At 42.9% G+C, this 19,905-nt stretch overlaps 1 protein-coding gene across 2 annotated transcripts in view; it reads left to right on the top strand.

Annotated features, from left to right (window-relative positions):
* The window catches only part of LOC140728536 (RNA-binding motif, single-stranded-interacting protein 1-like), a 289,752-nt gene that overhangs the window by 79,864 nt on the left and 189,983 nt on the right, over window positions 1–19,905 (top strand). Inside the window, exon 2 of one of the 2 annotated variants that reach the window (XM_073047403.1) lies at window positions 65–199. The exons of the other annotated variant lie outside the window; for it this stretch is intronic. The gene's annotated coding sequence lies outside the window, so the exon portion shown is untranslated. The remainder of the gene's footprint in view (window positions 1–64; window positions 200–19,905) is intronic. 2 annotated transcript variants of the gene reach the window in all.

Raw genomic sequence — 19,905 nt, 5'->3', positions numbered from 1 at the left:
ATTGTAGCTGACACAAACCCTAAAGATATAAGGGAGCAACATCAGCTTTGTGTTATTTCGCCAGGTTGTATCTGCTGAATCCCTCATCCAGGAACACAAAGAGCCGAGTTGGATTTCAGCGACGAGATGATTGCCTTTGACATTTGATCAACAGAGCACTACAAAGCAATGTGAAAACAGAAGGAAGAGGGAATGAGGGGTGAGTTCTCTCTTGCCTGGGTAATGCTTTGAAAAGGGCCACTTAGGATCATTGCAGGTCAATCACATTAGCAGTACTTCCTCAAGGCAGCCTTAGCTGCTTTACCAGTGATGTTCCTTCCATCATACTGTAAGTGGATTGTCATTAGCTGATAATGTCAATTATATTTACAACTGTACAGAAAATGAAACAATCCATTCCTACAAAGTTCAAAGTAAATTTATTATCAAAGTACTTATATTATCATCTACAACCCAGAGATTCATTTTCTTGTGGGCATACTCAATAAATCTATCGAATAATAACCATAATAGAATCAATGAAACACCACACCAAATCAGGCATTCCAACAGTGTGCAAAAGACAATGAACTGCTGTGGACCTGTTGCTTTGGTAGGCAAATTGGAGTGGATTTAAGTTGCTTCTCAGTCAGGAGTTGATATGTTTCATCACCAACCTCTAAAAATACTCCATCACAATGGATGTAAATGCTACCAGACAACAGTCATTGAGGTGGGTCTTCTTGTGCACTGGTATAATTGAGGCCTGCTTGAGTCATAAAGCTGAGTCACACAACTATCAGACAATAACCATCTCCAGCAGCAGAATTTGGCCACCTGCCCTTGATATTTAATGACATCGTTGTCCCCAGAATTTCAATATCCTCTTTGGAGATGGGGACCAATCAGAAAATACTGTGACTAAATGTTAGATCAGAACTGGGTTTTCTGCTGTGAGCTACTCAATTCCTGACTCCTCAAAGAATTTCCGGTGGCATGATTCAGAAATGTGTTGGAATATTTTGCCCTTTTCTCATTAAGAGAAGCTTAAAAAGCAGTCAAAATACGCGTCACATCCAGAACAAATTAGTTTGCTTGGCTGACACCACATCCACTTCCCTGAACGTTCATTCTCTCCTTCACTGGAGCATCATGCCTGAAGTGTGTGGGTGATTCTTCAATTAGGTACACTTCTGACTACTTGAAATTATGAAAAATGAAATTTCTTGAAACTTTGTTTATGTTATAACTTTATTTTAGGCTTTGGAATGAAGACCAGATCTTGCTGTTCATCAACCTTTCAGAGAAATTTTATATTTTAAGGCGTTTTTTTGCACAGTTTTCACGGATGAGTGCCATTACCGTCACACCATCAAAACACTGAATTTAATTTAAAATGAAATGACAAAGATTTCAAAGTGAATCTGAAAATAAGAACCATGCCCTTTAATAAATATACTTTAGCTCTGTTTGCTCTCACTTTCTTCCAGCTTCTCTTACGAGAAGTTTCACGGTGTGTGTTAAACATGTCAGAATGCAAAGGTGAAGCCTTAGGAAGATGAAGTCATTCTTTTCTACTGGAGATTCTAGTAGGACATTCTCTGTTATTAAATGTTGTACTGCCTGTCTTTTTTTTTATCAGACATTTTGTTTTTTTCAATTAACTCGACTGTCATTTCTTCAGTCTCTGTTCATGCTTTGTGAGATGATCTTAAATTTTCCTGTCTCCTTTTCTTTTAATCTCTCTTTCTCTTTCAAGGTACTGCTGATATTTCACTGAGTCTTCTTTAATTGTGTCTCTGTATTTTTTTGATCAATCTGCTGATGATTTTGGGGCCATCTTGACAACTTCACTGCCAGTTGTGTGGATGGTAATGACATCTCTCCCTTTTTAAAGAAAAAGTTGGCTAAGTTTTGCAGTTCCTAGCTCAACTGGATAGCTTGCTTGTAAATGTAATTTATATAAACAGAAATAGAGTGAAGTTATTTATTTCTCAGTTAAAACACTCAAACTGTAACTCATTTGGTAATGATACGTAATAAACATACTCTCAGATTAGGAGGTATAAATCTTTAAATTACTTACATTCCTGGTCATCAAAATGTCATTTTTCTGTCACATCCTCCCCTGTCACTTCTCATTTCCATAGCAACCACATAAGCAAGTGATAAAACTTGAAAAAACTTGATTGGTCTCTAAAATGAATTGTGTCATGGTAATGACAGGCTAGCCCCTGTTGACGTCAATGGATCTGGGGTTGAGAGGGTGAATAGCTTTAAGTTCCTCACCATAAACATCACTGAGGATCTCACGTGGTCTGTACATACTGGCTGTGTGGTGAAAAATGCACAATAGTGCCTCTTTTACCTCAGATTGTTGAAGAAGTTTGGTATGGGCCCCCAGATCCCAAGAATGTTCTACAGGGGCACAAATGAGAGCATCCTGACTGGCTGCATCACTGCCTGGTATGGGAACTGTACTTTCCTCAATCGCAGGACTCTGCAGAAAGTGGTGCGGACAGCCCAGCGCATCGTTAGATGTGAACTTCCCCCTATTCAGGACATTTACAAAGACAGGCATGTAAAAAGGGCCTGAAGGATCATTGGAGATCCGAGTCACCCCAACCACAAACTGTTCCAGCTGATACCATCTGGGAAATGGTACCGCAGCATAAAAGCCAGGACCAACAGGCTCCAGGACAGCTTCTTCCACCAGGCCATCAGACTGATTAATTCATGCTGACACAGCTGTATTTCTATGCTATGTTAACTGTCCTGTTGTACATACTATTTATTATAGTATGTTTAAGAGACTACTAGACAGGTATATGGAGGAATTTAAGGTGGGGGGTTATATGGGAGGCAGGTTTTGAGGGTCGGCACAACATTGTGGGCCAAAGGGCCTGTAATGTGCTGTACTATTCTATGTTCTATGTTCTATAAATTGCACATTGCACATTTAGATGGAGACATGATATAAAGATTTTTACTTCTCATGTATACGAAGGATGTAAGTAGTAAAGTCAATTCAATTCAAGTTTTGGAGACTGTGGTTCTTTGTATAAAAAATATATAACTTGCAAAAAAACTAACCACGTGAACTTGACATCTGTTTTAAAAGTCCTTGTGAGAAAATACAAACCAAAAGTTTCATGAATTTTATACTTATTACTTTATTTTGAAGGCAAAGTTACAGAGTCCGGGTAGGGGGCAAACAAAATAGTGAAATTCTGGCATATTCAAGCTTTTAACTCACTTAAAAATTAAGAAAATATTATTTATGATACATAGTGAAAAAAGTTTAGAGTTACTATTACCTAACTTCTAAAATTATAGGACTTGTTTCTGTAAAAACTATGTTTTTTTTGAAAATCTACCACAGGGACAAAAAAGTTACACTAACTAAAAAATCAGTCATGTACCAAGTTTTAAATGCCAGAGCTTTTGAGGGCAGCTTATCACAAATGTCAATTCAGATTGAACAGTTGATCCTGGATTTGTCAGTAAACAAGCTGTAACTAAAAATGTATTAAAAAAACTTTTAACAAGAAATTGAAGGCACAGGTAGACTGAAGGTAAATTGAAGGTAGACTTTTTGGGGTTGCACATTAGCATAGTGGTTAGCACAATGCGTTACAGTACCAATGACCTAGATTCAATTCTCACCACTATCAGTAAGGAGTTTGTATGTTCTCCCTGTGACCGAGTGGGTTTCCTCTGGGTGCTCCGGTTTCCACCCACAGTCCAAAGACATACCAGTTGGTAGGTTAATTGGCCATTGCAAATTGTCCCATGATTAGACTAGAGTTAAACTGGGAGCTGCTAGGTAGCACAGCTCGAAGGCCAGAAGGGTCTATTCCGCACTATATCTCAAAAAGTAAAAAAATAAACAAATCTTTACTGCAAGTAACTTATTCAACAGTTTGTCGAAAAGCAGACTAATTCAACAGGTAGCCTTTTGTTTTCACTTGGTCCGTGACTATTACCTGCAACTTTGGAAAGTTTTTGGTTCTGGGAAAGTATCGGATTTGTAGACTGCTGAAGGAGAACTTATTTCCTTGGAAGTTAAGATGCAGAAGCAAGATGATTCTATTGATCGTTGAATGCCTAAAGAATAAGTTCTGAAAACTAATGGCCAAGTAAAGCAATGAATAATATGTTTGAAATTATCATTAAATGGCTGGGTTAATTTGTCTACGTAAGACTAAGTCTTCTGAATCATTTAGACAAAAAGACACACAAGAAGAATTAGGTCATTCAGCCCATTGAGTCTGCTCCGCCATTCCATCATGGCTGATCCCAGATCCCACTCAACCCCCATACACCTGACTTCTCACCATATCATTTAACACCTTGACCAATCAGGAAACTATCAACTTCCACTTTAAATATACCTACAGACTTGGCCTCCACTGCAGTCTGTGGCAGAGCATTCCACAGATTCACTACTCTCAAGCTAAAAAAAATTCCTCCTTACCTCTGTTCTAAAAGGTCGTCTCACAATTTTGAGGCAGTGCCTTCTAGTTCTGGATACCCCCACCATAAGAAACATCCTCCCACACCCACCTTATCTAGTCCTTTCAACATTTGGTAGGTTTCTTCTAAATTCCACAGACCCAAAGCTGACAAATACTCCTCATATGTTAATCCCTTCACTCCTGGAATCATCCTCGTGAACCTCCTCTGGACTCTCTCCAATGACAACACATCATTTCTGAGATATAGGGTCCAAAGCTGTTGATAATACTCCAATAGCAGTCTGACTAGTGTATTATAAAGGCTCAGCATTATCTCCTTGCTTTTTTATTCTATTCCCCTTGAAATAAATGCCAACATTGCATGTGCCTTCCTTACCACAACCTTAAATTAACCTTCTGGGAATCTTGCACAAGGACTCCTAAGACCCTCTGCACCTCTGATGTTTGAACCTTCGCCCAATTTAGATAATAGTTTGCACTATTGATCCTTTAACCAAAAAGTATTATCATACATTTCCCAACACTGTATTCCATCTGCCACTTTTTGCCTATTCTTCCAATTTGTTTAAGTCCTGTTGCAATAACATTGCTTCCTCAGCACCACATACCCCTCCACTTATCTTCATATCATCCGTAAACTTTGCCGCAAAGCCATCAATTCCATTATCTAAATCACTGACAAACAATGTGAAAAGTAGTCATCCCAATACTGACCCCTGATGAACACCACTAGTCACTGGCAGCCAACCAAAAAAGTCCCCTTTTATTCCCACTCGCTGCATCCTGCCTGTCAGCTATTCCTCTATCCATGCCAGTATCTTTCCTCTAATACTATAGGATTTTATCTTGTTAAGCAGCCTTATGTGTCACACTGTACCAAATGTCTTTTGAAAATCCAAGTAAATGACATCCACTGGCTCTCCTTTGTCCACCCTGCTTGTTAATTCAGATTTCGCTTTACAGAAACCATACTGACTTTGACTTGTTTTATCATTAGTCTCCAAGTACCACGAAACCTCATCTTTAATAATGGACTCCAACACATTCCCACCCACTGAGGTTAGGCTAACTGGTCGATAATTTCCTTTCTTTTGCCTTCCTCCCTTCTCAATGAGTGGAGTAACATTTGTAAACTTCCAGTCATCTGGGACCATACCAGAATCAAGTGATTCTTGAAAGATCATTACCAATGCACCCTTTACCTCTTCAGCAGGACTCTGGGATGTAGTCCATCTGGTCCAGGTGACTTGTCCACTTTAAGACCTTTGAGCTTGCTAGCACTTTTCCTTTGTAATAGCAACGGCACTCACTCCTGCTCCCTGACACTCACGGACCTTTGGCACACTGCTGGTGTCTGGTGTCGTCCACAGTGAAGACAGATGGAAAGAATTAAGTTCATCTGCCATCGCTTTGCCCCCCATTACCACCTCACCAGCATCATTTTCCAGTGGTCCAATGTCAATTCTCTCCTACCTTTTTCTCTTTATATAACTGAAACACTTTCATTATCCTGCTTTATATTATTGACTAGTTTACCCTCATATTCCACCTTTATCCTTCTTATGGCTTTCTTTGCTGCCTTTTGTTAGATTTTAAAAGCTTCCCAATCATCCAACTTCCCACTCACTTTTGTTACCTTATATGCCCTTTCTTTGGCTTTTCTGCGATCCTTAACCTCCCTTGTCAGCCACAATTGCCTACCCCTGCCATTTAAGAACTTCTTCTTCTGTGGGACATACCTATCCTGCTACTTGTGAACTATTCCCAGAAACTTCAGGCATCCCTACTCTGCCGACATCCCCACCAGTATCCTCCTCCAATCCACCTGGGCAAGCTCCTCTCTCGTGCCTCTGTAATTCCCTTTATTCCACTGTGATACTGATTCATCTGACTTACGCTTCTCCCTTTCAAACTGCAGTGTGAATTCAATCATATTATAATCATTCCTTATAAGAGTTCCTTTATGTTAAGCTCCCTAATAAGATCTGGGTTATCACACAACACCCAATCTAAGATAATCTTTCCCCAAGTAGGCTCAAGCACAAACTGCTCTAAAAAGCTATCTCGTAGGCATTCAACAAATTCCCTCTTTTGCAAACAGACACCAATGTGATTTTCCCAATCCCTTTGTATATTGAAGTCCCCCATTACAATTCTAGCATCACCCTTATTACATGCCTTTTCCAGCTCCCTTTGCAATCTCAATCCCAGATCTCGGCTACTATTTGGAAGCCTAAATATGATTTCCATAATGGCTTTTTACCCTTGTAGTTTCTTAACTCCATCACAAAGTTTCAACATTCTCTGACCCTATGTCACCTCTTTCTAAAGATACAATTCCATTTCTTACCAACAGACCCACACCTTAGCCTATACCTTTCTGCCTGTCCTTTCAGTACAAGGTATATCCTTTGATGTTAAGCTCCCAACTATGGCCTTCTTTCAGGCACAACTCAGTGATGCCCATAATGTCATACCGACCAATCTCTAATTGCATCACAAGTTCATCAAACTTATTCTCAATGCTACGTGTATTTAAATACAGCACCTTGAGTCTTGCTTTCTTTGCACTTTTGAATTTTGTCTCTGTGGTACAGTTTAACTCTTTGCTCTGTCTGCATTTGTATCCAATCATTGGCCTGTCCTCCCTTACATTCATGTTACACCCATCATCTACTGTAAACCTACTGGCTCATCCTCAGTTCTATCATACTGGTTTCCACCCTCCTGCTATATTAGTTTAAACCACTCACAACAGCTCTATTAAAACTCCCTGCAAGATTATTGCCCCCCCCTTGGTTTCAAGTGCAACACCTCCTTTTTGTAAAGGTCACACCTGCCCCAGAAGAGGTCCCAATTATCCAGAAATCTGAATCCCTGCCCTCTGTTCCAAATCTTCAGCCACACATTTAACTGCCACCTCATTCTATTCCTATCCTCACTGTCGCATGGCACAGGCAGCAATCCGGAGATTACTACCCTTGAGGTCCTGCTTCTCAGCTTCCTTCCGAACTCAGCGTAGTCTGTTTTCAGGACCTCCTCCCTTTTCAACCTACGTCTTTGGTACCAATATGTACCATGACTTCTGGTTGCTCACCCTCCCTTTTCAGGATTTTGTGGACGCAATCAAAAACATTGTGGACACAAGAGATTCTGCAGATGCTGGAAATCCAGAGCAACCCACACAAAATGCTGGAGGAACTCAGCAGGTGAAGCAGCATCTATGGAAATGAATAAACCATCAACGCTTTGGGCTGAGACCGCTCATCAGGACTGAATCATTGATATGTTAAAAAGTAAGTCAGAAAATCAGAGGCGTTGGACAAATGAGAGTTGTGGATTGGATTTGGAGCCGTTGTAAAACCTCCAATTCTAAAAGAGTGTAATTTCAAAGAACTTATATCTGGATTCCTCAAATCTGTTTTATCCCCCTTGGTTCAGTCCCTTCCTACCTACATCCTTGACACTTCACATGCTCTGGATCTTTTCAATGACTTCAAGTTCCCTGGCCCTGATCATCTCACTTTCTTCATAGACATCCAGTCCCTATACACCTCTATCCACCATCATGAGGGCCTTAAAGCTATCCTCTGCTTTCTAGATACAGACCCAACCTGTTCCCCACCACCACCACTCTCCTGCACCTGGCGGAACTGGTCCTCACTCTCAGTAATTTCTCCTTTGGCTCCTCCAACTTCCTCTAAACCACCCATGGGTCCTAGCACTGCCTGCCTTTTTTTCAGCTATGTGAAACAGTCTGTGATTGAAGCCTACACCAGCATCTTAACCTAACTTTTCCAATGCAGTGGGCAGCTTCCTGCAACCATAGAACCATAGAACATTACAGCACAGAAACAGGCCTTTTGGCTCTTCTTGGCTGTGCTGAACCATTTTTCTGCCTAGTCCCACTGACCTGCACCTGGCCCATATCCCTCCATACACCTCTCATCTATGTACCTGTTCAAGTTTTTCTTAAGTGTTAGAAGTGAGCCCGCATTTACCACTTCATCTGGCAGCTCATTCCACTCCTTTCACCCAAAACCTGCTCAGCTCGTCAGCTTCATCAACTTTGCCTCCAACATCCACCCTGCCATTAAATTTAACTAGTCCATTTCTGACACCTCACTCCCCTTTCTCAATCTCTCTGTCTCTATCTCTGGAGACAGTTTATCTACTGATAGCATTTACAAACCCACTGATTCTCAGGGCTACCTGGACTAGATCTCTTCCCAGACTGCCACTGGTAAAAATGCCTTCCCCTTCTCCAAGTTCCTCCATCTCTGTCACATCTGCTTTCAGGATAAGGTTTTTCATTCCAGAACCAATGAGATTTTCCCCTTCTTCAAAGAAAGGGGTGTTCCTTCCTCCGGCATCAACGCTGCCCTCACCTGCATCTCTGTCATCAGCCCATCCTCCCACCACCCCACCAGGGAGAGGGTTCCTCTTGTCCTTGTCTACCACTCCAGTAGCCTCCACATCCAGCACATAATTCACCGCAATTTCCACCAACTCCAATGGGATCCCACTACCAAGCACATCTCTCCTTCCTCCCCCCCCCAGGAATCAGTCCCTAAACGACTCCGTTGTCCATTCATCCATTCATCCCTCCCCACTAATCTATCTCCTGGTACTTGTACTTGCAAGTGGAACAAGTGCCATTATACCTGCCCCTATACCTCCTCCATCACTACCATTCAGATCTCCAAACAGTCCTTCACCTGTGAGTCTGTTGGGGTCAACTACTGTACCCATTGCTCCTGGTGTGACCTCCTGTTTATCGGTGAGACCCGACTTAGATTAGGAGACTGCTTTGACAAGCACCTATGTTCTGTCCACCAGAGAAAGTGGGATCTCCTGGTAGCCACTCAATTCATTTCTACGTCCCATTCCCATTCTGACATGTCAGTCCATGGCCTCCTCTACTGCTGTGATGAGGCCACACTCAGATTGAGGGAGCAACACCTTATATTTCTGTCTGAGTAGCCTCCAACTTGATGGCATGAACATCGATTTCTCGAACCTCCGGTAACTGCCCCACCTCCTCACTATTCCCTTTCCCATTTCCCTCTCTCACCTTATCTCCTTACCTGCCCATCACCTCCCCTTGGTGCACCTCCCTCTTTCCTTTCTTCCATGGCCTTCTGTTGTCTCCTATCTGATTTCCTCTTCTCCAGCCCTTTATCTCTTTCACTAATCAACTTTCCAGCCCTTCAGCCCTCCTCCTCTCCCGGTTTCACCTACCACCTTGTACTCCTTCCTCCCCTCCTCCTGCCTTCTTGATCTAACTTCCCATCTTTTTTCTCCAGTCCTGATGAAGGGTCTCAGCCAGAAACGTCGATTATTTACTCTTTTCCATAGACACTGCCCGGCCTGCAGAGTTCCTCCAGAATTTTGTGTGTGTTGCTCAGATTTCCAGCATCTTCAGATCTCCTTGTCTCTGTGAATGGATTCAGCTGCTGTGCGTTGCTGTCCCGTGGTGTGAAAACTGGGGACTGAGGCTAGGGGCCTACTCCAGCTATTCTGGGAGTGGATCTGAGACTCAGTCTGGCTCAGGGTGCTATTGGCTTGCTTCTATTGTTTGCATGATGGTTTTTTTTCTCCCTCTTTCTCCACACAGTGATTTTTGGTCTTTTTTTTTTATTGGGTTGGCAGCGAGGTCGTGGCCAATCAGAATCTGATGGCAGAGGGGAAGAATCGTTGAGTGTTCCTGAATCGTTAGTGTGCACCTTCAGGCTCCTGTACCTCCTCCCTGATGGTAGCAAAGAGAAGAGAGCATGCCTGGATGGTGGGGGAGTCCTTTATGAATGACGCCACCTCTTGGTTGTACGTGCCATTTAAAAAATTTATCAGGGCCAGAATGAAGGTGATTGACTGAAATAGATCAGAACTGATTTAACTGAAATAGATTCGGAACTGGAAAGCCCTGCCAGTGGAGTAATGGAGGCTGATTCAACCATGGCGTTCACAAGGGAATTGGATAAGTGCCTAAAAACAAAACATTTATAGGGCTTTAGAGTAGGGGAAGGAAAGTGGAAATATGATGATTTCTCTTCCATAGGCTGACACCAGAATGATGGTACAAATGGCCTTCCATGCTATTAACATTTTTGTAATTCTCCTTTCTGGAATGACCCTATAGCTTAGGAATGTAGAGTAAGGATGATTTTGCTAGCCACAGTTCAGTTTGGCAGAATTCCCTAGTTACTTGAGAATTTCCCGGAATGCACATGGTTCTCCTAGAGCACCTCATGGGAAATTATTATGCATGAAATTTCCCATCAAAGCAGCATTTAGACTTGATGCTCAAAGACATATGCTGGAAGTGGTATGCCAGTAGCTGAAGGAAGTGCCTTTAATATTAAGGCTTCTACAATTACATTGCTCCTAGATATTTGTTTATGCAGGCATACATTTTGGAACGTACTATGACATTAAAAAAAATCAAAAGAGGTAATTGTTTAAGAACCATAGTCTAGGAATCTGCCTGTCTGGATGCATTGGGGCTGGGCCCTGTGTAAAACTTATATTTTAATTCTGATCTCCATTCTCGTTCCAACATGTCAGGCCATGGCGTCCTCTTGTGCCAAGATGAGGCCACCCTCAGGATGGAGGACCAACTGCTTATATTCCATTTGGGTAGCCTCCAGTCCGATGACATGAACATCGATTTCTCATTCTAGTAAAAAAAAATCCCCACAGCCCCTCACTCTGACGTTTAACCTCTTTTCACTTCCCCGCCCCCCCCCCCCCAGGTCTTCTCTTCCTTCCCTTTCTCCTGTGGTCCACTCTCCTCTCCTATCATATTCCTTCTTCTCCAGCCCTTTATCTTTCCAACCCACCTGGCTTCACCTATCATGTTCCAGCTGTACTCCTTCCCCTCCCCCCAAATTTTTTATTCTTCCCTCCCACACTTCCTTCTTAATCCTGAAGAAAGGTCTCATCCTGAAACGGCAACTATTTATTTCCATGGATGCTGCCTGACCTGCTGAGTTCCTCCATCATTTTGTGTGAGGTGCTCTCAAATGCCTCATTGTTCATTGTTCATTGTTAAATGTGGAAGCGTGAATGGCATTGGTCAGTTTTATGGGACTCTATTGATTAGATGGCAGAATGAACGGAGAGAAAGACAAATACCAATTGTTTTTCCTCATTCGTCATGTGTCATGTCTTATTACATGGGTATTCCTGGTCATTCCATGACCGTGATTGTCCCTGGCAAATATTTTGACAGAAGTGGTTTACCTTAGCCCTTTTCTGGGCAGCGTCAAGGACACGAGCCATTATTAATACTCTTCAGAGATTGTCTAACAGCGTCAGTGGCTGCAAAACCAGGACTTGTGATATGCACCGGCTGCTCCCATGACTTTGCGTGACCCTGACTGGGTGGTTAAACAGGTGCTACACCTTGCCCAAGGGTACCTGCAGTCTAGTGGGGGGGAAGGAGTGCCTTATACCTCCTTTGGTTGAGACGTATCTCCACTCCCCCACTCAATGTGTTATCAAGAATGAAATAAAAATATAATTGAGAGGCGAAAAAGCTATGAAAAAGATAGAGGAGTGGAGAGAAGGACTGTTAGTAAGAGGCCATATTCGTCCATAGTGTTGAGGAAACAATTCCTTTTTATGAAACTCAGGGAAAGATCTGCACTAAAGCAAGTATTGAAATGTGGGCAGTAGAATTGCCATCTGTGCCACACAGTTCAACCACACTAATGCTATGTATGGGCCACTTTGCTCGAGGCTATTAATGTTACAGTTATTATGATTGTCTCAGGTTTTGACTGCACCCAGACAGGGGATGAAGATATCTGCAACATCACAGTACCATATGGGGCTGAGGGTGGATTGGGGGTTTTGGACGGTGAAGGATGCTTGTTCTGCTAAGGGAACTGAATATATCTGGAATATTGCATTCAATTCTGTTCACCGCCTTATAAGAAGCATGTAGAGTCTATAAGAGAGGGTTTAGAAGATGCTTACCAGGATAAGCCTAGATTAGAAGCCAAGTCCTATTAGGAAAGTTTGGTTAAACTAGGGTTGTTTTCTCTGGACCAGCAGAGGCTGAAAGGTGACCTGACCCAAGTTTATAAAATTATGGGAGGCATATATGGAATAGACAGCAGATATCTTTTTTACAAGTGCTGAAGTGTATAATAACAGAGGACATGTATTTAAGGCAAGACAGGGAAGTCCATAGGGATGTGTTGGACAGAGAGAGTGTTGGATGCCCGGAATGTGCTGTTGGGGTGGTTGTGAAGGCAGATACGATAGAGGCCCTTTAGAGGCTCGTAAATTGGCATAAGGATATGCAGAGAATGGACGGATATCGACCATGTGCAGGCAGAATAAATTAATTTCAACAGGCATCATCATTTTAAAAAGTTTGGCACAACAAGAGCCACAGTGTCTGATCCTGTGCTGCTCTGTTCTTTGTTCTGTGTTCTGCATTCTATGTTCTAAATTTCAAGCTCGCTTCTCAGAGAGCAGAGAGTATATTGGTGCAGGAGGCATCTTGAGGAATCCAGGCTTGCCGTGATTCAAGATGCCTTTGAGTGAGCTTGTGCCAGAGTGTGGACAACAAGTGGACGCCATATTAAGCACTTGGAAGAATTTCACTTCCAGACTGTCAGACAATACCTGTACGTGATAATTCATGAAGATTGCTGCCCAAAACACCATCAAGAGGATTAATACCTTCATTTTAATGTAAGCTACGTATGTTTAAGCCCCTCATAACAAATCAAACAAAGTGACAACTGGATTTAAAAAAGAATAATGAGTAATCTCTTGTAGGCTAGTCTATCCACGATCATTTGTTAGATTATACTATCAATAAACTCAATTCCATTTTCTCAGAACCTCATAGTTCCTGATCCTTTGTATTCCTTTGTATTAGACCATATAACCATATCACATTGGAGCAGAGTTAAGTCATTCGGTTCATCAAGTCCGGTCCACCATTTTCTCAACCCCAATCTCCTGCCTTCTCCCCATAACCTTTCATGCCTTGACTTATCAAGAATCTATCAACCTCTGCTTCAAATGCACTCAATGATCTGGTCTCCACAGCTGCCTGTGGCACCAAATTTCACAGATTCACCACCCTCTGGCTAAAGAAATTCCTCCTCATCTCTGTTCTAAATGGACGCCCCTCTATTCTGAGGTTGCTGCCTCTGGTCATAGACTCCCCTACCATAGGAAACATCATCTCCACATCCTCTCTATCTCGGACTTTCAACAGGCAATAGATTTCAATGAGATCCCCCCTCGTTCATCTGGTATTAGTGTTTGCAGTTACTTGAACACAATGCCAAAACAAAAAGCTACACGTTCCAAACAAACTTGTTGATCAAACCAACTCAAATATTATCCAAAGTCAGAAATCATTCACATGATTTCTTTAAAGCGTGCTATTTGCTTGCTTTTGCTGTCCTAATTTTCTTACGCAGTGTTAGCTCAGTTGGTGGAAAATTGCTGATACTTAATGGAAGATATAATAGCCTTGCAGGGGCAACTTCAAGCAATTATCTTAACGTGGCCTGGCATGGAACTGAGTCCCCTCAGCATGAGCAGAAGTGATCTGTCTGGCTCATTGATAGACAGCATCAACACTATTGGCAATGGAAGGATCACAATCAAAATCTCTAAAACATTTGTCAGACTTGATTTCCTTGATTCTTGTTGATTTTATCCAAGCCTGTTAGTAATTTCTATTATTATTTTATAACTGCTTGATATCCACATTCGTCATAAGAGACCCCAGTATTTTCAATAATCATTTTAAAAGCTTCTTGAAGATCGAGAGGGGCACGGATTCGACCGGGCATCAGTGGAAGTCATGGTGCAAGCAAACATGCCGCATGCCAGAGATTTCCTAGAAGTGTGGCTTTCTGCAAATAATTCTGTAAACTGACATGTAAAGCTCAATCCTATTTATAAGCCAACGCAGGCAAAATTCCAGACCTTAAGGAACAGAGTTCGCCAGGCAACCAATCAGCGATGAGACCCCCCCCCCCCCACATCACAATTGAGTTTCCGTAATGACGGCCAGTCAAACTGGTTGTTAAGTATGTAGAGGCTGAGCATTCGAAGGACGCACCACAAATGAGCAGTGCACTGATGATGTCTCCTCGTATAGCAATGAAACATTTGCAAATGGGTTGCCAAGATTGAGGAACAATTCAACCTAACCATCAAGCACCTGAGCTACATATTTTCAGAGTTATTTCTCACAAGTACCATTCTATACCGAAGGGAATAGAAAATGGATGTAACGTACCCACATGATCTTATCTAACTCTATAATTTCTGGGAAATAATGCTGAGTCTAATGTTAAAACATGTTACCTGTCAGGTAAGCTAATCTATAGTTTCTCATTGTCTCTTTCTGTTCTTAGAGAGAAGAAGTGCTGTCTTTCAATCTATGGAAACTCTTTTTCGTTTCATAATTCAAGATGCAAAATGGCCTGTTCCCTCTTTTTTCTCAACATTCTTCTATGCATGCCATGAATTTGTTCTCCACACAAGTACTGCTAATTTAGCTTGTCCACTGTAAAGCCATTTGTGATTATTCTATTACGCTTGCTAAATATGTCTCTAATTTCCTGATTTATTCAGTACCCTATGTTGTTAATGTTTACCTGTGCCACAGATCCGATGTGTTCTGCCTTTATTGATTTAGATTTTATGAGGTAAGGCCTTCTCACTATCTTATCCGTTCAGTAGGGCAGCATGATAGTTCAGTGGCCACCACAACACTATACAGTACAGGTGACCCAGGTTCAATTCCCACCGTTGCCTGAAACCCCTGTGACCGCGTGGGTTTCCTCTGAGTGCTCCAGTTTCCTCCCACAGTCCAGGTGCTTTGGTTGCCCCCAGCCCCCACCCCCCCAAAAGTTCAAAAGCATACCAGTTGGTAAATTACATTGGTCATTGTAAATTGTCCTGTGACTAGGCTAGGGGCTAGGATCAAATCAGAGGGTTGCTGGGCAGTCTGGCTTGAGAGGCTGGAAGGGCCTATTTTGTGCTGTATCTCAATAAATAACTTTTCTGAAGTTTAATTTCCCAAACATTTCAGAGATCATGAGACACTTTCTACTCCCTTGGAGTTAAGATCGTTGGTTGTGAATGAATGAAAATTATAAAATGATTAAGGAAACTGTTTGCTTTGCCTTGTTATTCTGGAAGAAGCTAAGTTTGACTCTACGGTCAAGATGAAGCCACACTCAGGTTGGAGGAACAACACCTTATATACCGTCTGGGTAGCCTCCAACCTGATGGTATGAACATTGATTTCTCTCACTTCCGTTAATGCCCCTCCTCACCCCATCCCGTATTTATTTATTTATTTATTTATTTATCTATCTTATCTATCTATCCCCCCCACTTTTTTTCTGTCTATCTTTATCCTCTCTCTGCCCCTCTCACAATCACTCTTTGCCTGTTCTCCATCACCCTCTGATGCTCCCCTCCCCCTTTCTTTCTCCCGAGGCCTCCCGTCCCATGATCCTTTCCCTTCTCCAGCTCTGTATCCCTTTTGCCAATCACCTTTCCAGCTCTCAGCTTCACCCCGCCCCTTCCTGTCTTCTCCTATCATTTCGGATCTCTCCTCCCACCCCTTTCAAATCTCTTACTATCTTTTCTTTCAGTTAGTCCTGACGAAGGGTCTCAGCCCAAAACGTCAACTGTGCTTCTTCCTATAGACGCTGCCTTGGCCTGCTGCGTTCCACCAGCATTTTGTGTGTGTAGCTAAGTTTATTGATTATTTATTGAGATACACCGCGGGATAGGCTCTTCTGGCCCTTTGAGCCATGCCACGCAGCAATCCTCCGATTTAACCCTAGCTTAATCACGGGACAATTTATGATGAGCAATTGATCTGAACAACTGGTACATCCTTGGACTGTGGGAGGAATCTAGAGCACCCGAAGGAAACCCACATTGTCATGGCGATAACGTACAAACTCCTCACAGGCTCTGGCGGGAGTCTTAAAAACTAAATCCAGGAAACACTTCTTCACACAGAGTAATGGAAATGGAGTACCTGCTGTCAGAAATCTGAAAACTGGTTAAATTCAAATTAAGAAATTTCTGCAGGGCAATGGTGTCAAGAGAAAGGGAACAGATAAAAGTAAAAGAATTTGAGACACACGGCTGCTTTTTGAAGTGGATGCATGATATCAGTACCCAGCTCAACACAGCATGCCTGATCAAATTCTGATCTACACACAGATGAGTCAACGCAAAGTCTCAGTCTCAGATACGTCTATGTAAAATACTTACCAGAACTGTTCACTTTGAATGTTCTTGGAATCTAGTGGATAAAAATGTCTATCTCCTCTCTTGTGAGATTGCACCACCAAGCACATCTTTCCCTCCTGCTTTCTGCAGAGATCACTCCCTATGCTACTACCTTGCCCGTTTGTCCTTTCCACTGATCTCCCTCCTGGCATTTATCCTTGCAAACGGAACAAGTGCTAGACCTGCCCCTACACCTCCTCCCTCACTACCATTCAGGGCCCCAGACAGTCCTTCCAGGTGAGGCGGCATTTCACCTGCAAGTCTGGTGGGGTCACCTACTAGTATCCGGTGCTCCCAGTGTGGCCTCCTGTATATTGGTGAGACCCAACGCAGATTGGGAGTCTGCTTCAGCGAGCACCCACGCTCTGTCTGCCAGAAAAAGCAGGAGCTCCCAATGGCCACCCATTTTAATTCCACTTTTCATTCCCATTCCAACATGTCAGTCCACGGCCTCCTCTACTGTCACGATGAGGCCACGCTCAGGCTGGAGGAGCAACACCTTATATTCCGTCTGGGTAGCCTCCAACCCAATGGCATGAACATTAATTTCTCGAACTTCCAGTAATGCTCCCCTTCACCAATCACCATTATTCCTAGTTTCCTCTCTCACCATATCTCCTTATCTTCCTATCACCTCCCTCTGGTGCTCCTCCTCCTTTCCTTTCTCCCATGACCTTCTGTCCTCACCTATCAGGTTTCAATTTCGCTAGCCCTGAATTTCTTCCACCAATCAACTTCCTCCCTCTCCCCGCCCCCTCCCCGGTTTCACCTATCACCTTCTGCTTCTTCCTCCCCTCACCCCGCTTCCTTACTCTGATGTCTCATCTTTTTTTCCAGTCCTGATGAAGGGTCTCAGCCCAAAAATTTGACTGTTTAGTCTTTTCCATGGACGCTGCCTGGCCTGCTGAGTTCCTCCAGCATTTTGTGTGTGTTGGATTTCCAGCATCTGCAGATTTCTTAAGCAATTGTTGCATTATGAATTTAAACTCTTTACCAATCAAATTTAGTTAGTTTTGCATTTGAGAGCACCAGATGCTATAGAGGGCTGCACTGATTACAATGGAGGGGAACTAGAATGAGGACATCTCAGAATCTTGGATAGAAAAGCCACAACATGAAAAGAGGCAGAGGTTTCATTTCTTCTTACCTACCACCCTACAAGCCTCTTATATCCAAAATATCATTCTATGCAAATTCCACCATCTCCAACAGGATCCCACCACCAGACACACCTTCCCCTTCCCTCCTCTCTCCACTTTACACAGGGATCACTTTTTTCATGATTACCTTGTCTGCTTGTTTCTCCCTACTCGGTATTTTCCCCTGCTGCTGCCATAGGTATTACTCCTGCCCCTACAACACTCCAGTTAACACCATTTGGGGCCCTAAGAGTCCTTCTGGGTAAGGCTACACTCCCCGATGGCATGAATATCGATTTCTCCTTCTAGTAAAAAAAATTCCCTCCTCCCCCCCTTCTTCTTTTCCCCACTCTGGCCACTTACCTCTTCTCATTTGCCTGTCACCTCCTCCTGGGTTTCCTCCTCCTTCCCTTTTTTCTATGGTCCACTCTCTTCTCCTAGCAGATTCCCTCTTTTCTAGCCCTTTATCTTTCCTACCCACATGACTTGTCCTCTCACCTTCTAACTATCCTCCTCCCCCTCCCTTTTTATTCTGGCCTCCTCCCTCTTCCTTCCCATCCTAAGGAAGGGGCTTGGCCCAAAACATCGACTGTTTATTCAATTTCCATAGACACTGCCTGACCTGCTGAGTTCCTCCAGCACCTTGTGTGAATTACTTCACGCACAAATCCATCAGTATCAGTATTGGTATCGGTTGCTCCTGGTGCAGCCTTCCCTAAGTGGGTGAAGTCCAGTCCAGATTGGGCAACTGCTTCGTTGAGCACCTTCACCCCGGCTGCCATAGAAGCCAGGGTCGCCCGGTGGCCGACTACTTTAAGTCTATTTTGTGTCTGCCAGCAGCCTGCTCCATTGCTATGCTGGGGCCAGATGCAGATTGAAGAAGCAGCACCTCATTTTCCACCTCAGTAGTCTCGAACCTGACAACATCAACATCAGTTCCTCTAATTTTCACTTGCCACTCATCTCTTGTTTCCCATTATCCCTCTGGCCCTATTACCCATCTCTTTGCCCTCCCTTGCCCTCACAACCTGCCTATCATCCAGTGTACCTGTACACTGCCACACACAAGTTAATAAAATCAGTGCAGACACCCAGTATAGATAAGCGACTGCCCTTATACAATGCTTTCAACAACTGCATCCTCCAAATCTTCATTTTCATTGTAACATTCAAGATGATTGTTGCTACTTTCAAATTCTTCATTGTTTTTAACTTATTGAGGGAGTGAAATCAATTCCTTTTCTCTCCCGGCTGTTTCTGGCATCTCCAAGCCTGGATGCCTGAAACCACAGTGAGCAAAAAGTTCTGAGTTGTTTTACTGCTTATTTCTCGCAAACTATCAGTGACAAAAATCACTGCTTTTTGAACACAAGCAGATGCAACTGATGCTATTTTTAAAACTCTTCATGCTAAGCACGGGGTAGTGTCTAACAGCCACACAAGTGCACGTGACTGATACTAGTTAGAAGCTGTTTGGCAACAGTTTCCTGCCCTAATAAAATGGCATAGTGTCCCAAACAAACAAAGGGAACTCCAGCTATTCTCTCGATTGGTGTTTAACAGTTGTCCCAGATAAGCAGCAGCCCCAATTAACCAATGACTCAATGAACCGGAATGTACTGTATTAACAACATCTGATATTTTAAAGATTCAAAGTACTGGCGCTGTCCTCAACCCAATGGTACTAGTTTTCTATTTTTAAGTAACACACACCCCCTGTGATCCTTTCTGCCTCTTTCTCCTAGGTTGCCTCATCCTTCTTTTTCCACCATTACCATGCCCACCACTCCATCACCCAGTATTGTTCCCCTTCACCTGCCTATCACCTGCACACTCAGTCTGCTGGGAGTCTTATTCCCTCCACCAAATATTTCCAATTTCTTCATTACTCCAACCACTCTTTATTTATTGAGATCCAGCACAGACTAGGCCTTTTCTGGCCTTTCAAGCCACGTTGCCTAGCAACCCTGATTTAATCCTAGCCTAATCACGGGACAATTTACAATGAC

Source organism: Hemitrygon akajei, chromosome 5 (genome assembly GCF_048418815.1).
Source record: "Hemitrygon akajei chromosome 5, sHemAka1.3, whole genome shotgun sequence".
NCBI lineage: Eukaryota > Metazoa > Chordata > Chondrichthyes > Myliobatiformes > Dasyatidae > Hemitrygon > Hemitrygon akajei.
The sequence above is the reverse complement of the archived record's forward strand: the minus strand, read 5'-3'. Positions and strand labels throughout refer to the sequence as shown.